Source organism: Enhydra lutris, unplaced genomic scaffold, assembly GCF_002288905.1.
Source record: "Enhydra lutris kenyoni isolate GAN:26980312 unplaced genomic scaffold, ASM228890v2 scaffoldscaffold11, whole genome shotgun sequence".
NCBI classification, from domain to species: Eukaryota; Metazoa; Chordata; class Mammalia; order Carnivora; family Mustelidae; genus Enhydra; species Enhydra lutris.
Window position 1 is genome coordinate 35,370,376 of NW_019154095.1, and position 5,983 is coordinate 35,376,358.

At 38.8% G+C, this 5,983-nt stretch overlaps 1 pseudogene; it reads left to right on the top strand.

Annotated features, from left to right (window-relative positions):
- The first annotated feature begins 5,180 nt into the window (after nt 1-5,180).
- Nucleotides 5,181-5,706, top strand: LOC111144635 (annotated as a pseudogene).
- The last annotated feature ends 277 nt before the right edge of the window (nt 5,707-5,983 follow it).

A 5,983-nucleotide genomic window follows, 5' to 3' on the forward strand; every position in this document is an offset into this window, starting at 1 on the left:
TCTCTCTCTCCCTCTCAAATAAATAAACAAAATCTTTAAAAAATTTTTTTAAAAAGAAAGTCCCCCTCAGATAAACAAATAAAATTAAAATGATGGAATTACATACATTGATAAAATAATAACATGCATTGGACATTGTTGCATGCCAGTACCATCTCATTTGATCCTTACTTAGCTCTCTGAAGGAAACAAGTGTGGTAGATTCTTACAATAATGGTCCCCACTGAATCATTCTTCCTGTATCCATGTCTTTGTGTAGACCCTTTGACAGTGATTCTGGGCTTGGTCTTATGACTTGCTTCAGCAGAAGGAATACTAATAAAAGTAGTACAAACAGAGACTTCAAGCTGATGGGGGGTTTTGCCTACTTTTGTTGCTGGGAACTCTTCTACTATCATGTGAATAAGCCAGGACTTGTCAGTGGAGGACAGGACTTTGTGTCACAGAGAGAGATTGTCTCAGTTGAGGCCCTACACAACTAACCTCTAGCTGATCTGCCAGCTGATTCCAACTACGTGAGTGACTCCAGGAAGAACAGAAGAAGAACCACCAACTGAACCCAACCTAACGGCTAACTTGCAGAATCATCATGCGCACATAAAATGGTCTAAGCTCTTATGTGGTTTGTTACTCAATGATGTGTAATTGACACAGAAGATATTGTTTCTATTTTATAGATGAAGAAACTGACTCTCCAAGGATTTGATTGACCTGCTCATCATGACAAAGACTGGAAAGAAAGAGAAAGCCCTATCCTTCTTTGATGCAAGAACCTAGCAGTTGAACACAGTGCTATGGGCATTTCTGATCTTCACTGATCAGTAATACATGACAGAGCTTGGGAAATTCTAGAAGAAAGGAGCAAAGTATTCTAGGTGCTGAAGTCTGACCAAGTGCCAAGAGACTACAGAGATGAGGCTCTTTTTGTCTGGAAAGTCAAATGTGTGTGAGATAGGAGAAGTAAAGCCTGAAAAAACATGGTAGAGAGGTAGACACGGACTAATCCAAAAATCTGAAAACTGGGAGAAGGACGACAGCCTCCAAAGCTTGAAAAAGGCAAGTTTAGGACAAATGAAGGATAGGGCTTCTTTTCGCAGTGAGCATTCAGTTAATAGGACTCATTGTTTTGAAATGTGGTATAGGACTAAAATGTAAATGGTCTTATTTACTTATTTATATATGCAATCACATTTATTGAAGACATACTATATAGTAGGCACTGTGCTAGGAGACAGGGATTCAGAAATGAATAGTACACAGTCGGCTCACTCATATTCTAGCAAGAGGCAGACATGTTGATTACTCAGTCCACATATGCTGATTGAGCACCATGGGGGCCAGATCCTGTGCTAGCACTGCAGATAAACTGGTGAGCAAAACAGAAATCCCTCCTGCTCTCCTTGAGCCCACAGTTTCTTAAACAAGGCAGATGTTAGAGAAATAATTAAATTATAACAAACAACTAATTAGTCACTAATGAGCATGATGTTGTAAGAGAGGAGTATGGGGAGCTTTAGGAATATACAAAGAGAGGTTATTATGTAGTCTAGGGAGTCATAAAAGATCTCCTTGAGGAATTTAGGTGTAAGCTGACAACAGGAGGCTGAACAGCAGTGAAGCTGGCGACAAGGATGTGTGGGGGTGGGGGAGGAAAGAACATTCATAGAGGGAACATCGTGTGACAAAGGGTGGAAGAGAGTTATTTGAGGAGCTGAAAGATGTCTAGTATGGCTGTGTTGGAGGAAACAGTAGGGGCAAGAATGGGCTACAGTAGGTTCTTTTCTGTTGTGCTCTGTTGTCCCCAGAGGCTGAACACTAAAAACTGCATCATCTGGGCTATGTAGCCCTCTGGTTTCTAGTTGAGTCTGCACGACAGAAGCATGAGTAGGAGATCAGAGATCATAGGGGAGAGAAGGCATGACATTTCTCCTACTCTCCCCCTGTTTGGGTGCTGAGGTTCTGGCAACTGTTGTATCTTATAACAATAGTTCCTGTTGGTGGCCCTACTTCCATGGCCCCAGTTTGATTAGTTTTGGTAACACCCTTTGTTCACTCTGTGCATTAAAACCTACCAGTCACAATGACTTCCCACTTTTGCTAGTCCCAAGTACCTTAATCTCCCTTTTTCTTCCTTTAACCTTTGTAAACCTTCTCTTTATTAAACTGTCTTTAAATTCCAGTTGATGGTGCCTTCTGTTTTCTGCTCAGGAGACTCACTGAAGGTCACACTAAGGACTTTGGACTTAGTCCTGGGCAATGATAAGATGTTTATAAGATTTCAGCAAAGGAGTGACATGGTATTTGCTCTTTAAAATATCCTGGGTTTTCTACTTCTAGTAATGACAGAGTAAGATCTTACTAGACTGTCTCTCCTATAAAAATCAATTAAAAATCTGGACAAGTAGCAAAAACTGTAGCTATGTGAGGTAACAGAAAATCAACAGTAGCAGACAGACTCTTCATGGAAGTACAGTCAGAGGAGGGGAGTTTTTTCCCAAAGCAAGTTCTAATTTTTGTGGCTTTTCCCCTGGGGACAATGTGGTGATATGATTGCTGGAGGTGGCAGGGTGCTTTTGGAAAAACTGGAATCTCTCTGGGCTGGGAAACCAGAGAGATTTCAGAGGTTTCCCAATTTCCTGGGAAACCAGGCAATTGAAGCCAGAGAAATTGTGTCTGCTGAAGAGAGTGGAGGAATCACAGAAGGGAAAGAACCAAAGAGGATCCCAAATTCTGACTATCCATATCTTCTGTGACCCCTTATACAGGCGTTTACAGAACAAACTGATAGTGATTCCGATAAAGAAAAAACATTTGAACAGACACAGGAACACAGGAGCTGCTACGCAAGAAAAAGAGTTAGTGGTTCTTATCAGAGGGGGAAAAAACTAGAATCAAGAATTTCTGTAACATTCCATAAACATTTACAATGACCAGGATACAACCCAAATTTATCTGACTTACAAAAATCCATGAATTTGGAACACATTCTTGAGAGAAAAGAAAATGTGAACGTGACCCTGAGATGACCTAGATATTGGAACTAGCACAGAGGGATTTAAAAATGGTAACCATAACTATCCTCAGTGAAGTAAAAGAAAATATGCTTATGATGAATGAAAAGGTAGGAAATCTTAGTAGAGAGAGAAAAATGATTTTTTGAAAAACCTAAGTGGTTAGAAAAAGAAAAAAATTTTAAATGGAAACTTCAGTACTGAAAAATACAATATCAGAAATGAATGGACTTGATAGCCAGTGGAGATGATAAAGGAAATAGTAAGTGAACTTGAAAATGGAGCAATAGAAATTATCCAAGGTGGAGAACAGAGAGCAAAAAATTAAAAAATTAAAACATTAAAAAAAAAACATCACGGGGGACCTGGGTGCCTCAGTGGGTTAAGCCTCTGCCTTCCGCTCAGGTTATGATCTCAGGGTCCTGGGATCTGAGTCCCACATTGGACTCCTTGCTTGGCGGGAAGACTTCTTCTTTCTCCGTCTCTGCCTGCCAGTCAACCTGCTTGTGTGCACATGCTCTCTCTCTCTCTCTCTCTCTCTCTCTGACAAATAAATAAATAAATAAAATCTTTAAAAAAAAAAAAAAGATAAGATAGGGCGAAGGAATATGGATCAACACAGAAATGAAGTTGTTTTTTTTTTAAATATTTTATTTATAGGGGTGCCTGGGTGGCTCAGTGGGTTAAAGCCTCTGCCTTCATCTTGGGTCATGATCCCAGGGTCCTGGGATCGAGCCCTGCATCGGGCTCTCTGCTCCGTGGAGGGCCTGCTTCCTCCTCTCTCTCTGCCTGCCTCCCTGCCTACTTGTGATCTCTCTCTCTGTCAAATGAATAAATAAAATCTTAAAAAAAAAAAAAGATTTTATTTATATATGTGAGAGGTGGGGAGAGCACATGAGCAGGGGGAGGGGCAAAGGGAGAGAGGGAGAGGGAGATAATCCCAAGCAGAGTCTGCACCAGGTCTAGAGCCCAACCCTATGACCCCAAGATCATGACCTGAGCTGAAACCATGAGTTGGTCACCTGACTAAGCTACCTAGGTGCCCCTTGCAAGGTTTTTATAAATTGTGTGAAATACAACCATGCTTACTAAAGCATTTTATAAAAAAGTAGGGATGTATATTATAATGTCTAGAGTAACCACTAAAAATAATGCAAAGAAGAAAAGCTAAAAAGCCAACAGGATAATTAAACTTAAATCTTAAAAAATATTGAAACAATAAAAAAAAATAGGAATGGAGGAACAATAGAACAAAAGAAAACAACAAAAACCAGAGGAAAAATATAAAAAATCTAAATGGTGGCTCCAAATCCAACTATACCAATAATTACATTAAATACTAATGGATTAAGATACTCCATTTAAAAGGTAGAGATTGTTCTATTGAAGAAAACAAGATCCAACTACACGTTGTTTACAAGAGACACCCTTAATATAAAGACACAGGTATGTTGAAAGTAAACAAATTAAAATACTCCATTTAAAAGGCAGAGATTGTCATACTGAAGAAAACAAGATCCAACTGTATGTTGTCTTAAAAAGTTAAAGTTAGACATACTTAAAAGCTAGACATACTTAAAAAGTTAAAAAGTGTGTCTCTTGTGGAGACACACTTAATATAAAGACACAGATATGTTGAAGGTAAATGGGTGAAAAAATATAATGTGAACACTAAGTATAGGAAAGCTGAAGTGGCTATATTAATATCAGAAAAAGGAGAATTCAAAACAAAGAGTATTTTTAGAGGCAGAGGGAAACATTTCACAATGATAAAAAGGGTCATTTCACAATGACTTTACTTGTAAATATGTATATGCCTAATAACAAAGCTTCAAAATATATGAAACAAAATTGATGGCATTGAAAAGAGAAATAGACAATTCCACAATCATTGATGATTTTATCATCTCTCCCCAGCAATTGATAAAATGAGATCCCCCCCAAAAAAAGAGAAAAAAGAACTGTGATTTTGAACATCAGTGTTAATCACTCTGGTTGAGTTATTTTTTTTATAGACTATTACACTGAATGATGACAAAAAAACACATATTTTTTTTCAAGGACACATGGTGTGTTTACCAGGACAACTGGGCCATAAATCAAGTCTTAAATTTAAAGATTGACATCATGGCTTTTTGGCTTTTGCCTGGGAAGAGGTGAGGGTGCAACTGTCTTTGGTCCTCCCAAATCTGGGTTCATCTAACACCAACTGCCTCCACCATGCCACCTAAGTTGAACTCCAACCAGATCAAATAACATACCTGAGGTGCACTAGTGGGGAAGTCAGTGCCATGTCTACCCTGGCCCCCAACATCAGCCCCCTGGGTCTATCTCCAAAAAAGTTTGGTGATGACATTGGAATGGTCGAAGATTACAATGAAACTGACCATTCAGAACAGAAAGCCCAGACTGAAGTGGTGCCTTCTGCCTCTGCCCTGATCAACAAAGCCCTCAAGGAACCACAAAGAGACAGAAGGAAGCAGAAAAATATTAAGCACAGTGGAAATGTCACTTTTGACGAGATTGTCAACATTGTCTGATGAATATGGCACTGATCTTTACCAGAGAACTCTCTGGAACCATTAAAGACATTCTGAGGACTGCCCCGTCTGTGGGCTGCAATGTTGATGGCTGCCACCCTCATGACATCACGGATGACATCAATAGTGGTGCAGTAGAATGTCCAGCTAGTTAAGAACTACAGAGGAAAATCTTTCAGTAAAGGATCATTTAACAATCAAAAACAAAAAACAAACAAAAAAGGATCAACATCATAGAGAATATATTCTCTGATTATGGTGGAATTAAATTAGAAATCAATAAGATAATTAGGAAAACTCCATATATTTGGAAATTGTGTACCACACTTCTAACTAATCCATCATTTAAAGAAGTCATAGTGGAAATTAGAAGATATTTTGAATGAAATGATAGTGAAAATACACACATCAAAATCTGTGGGATGTTGCTAA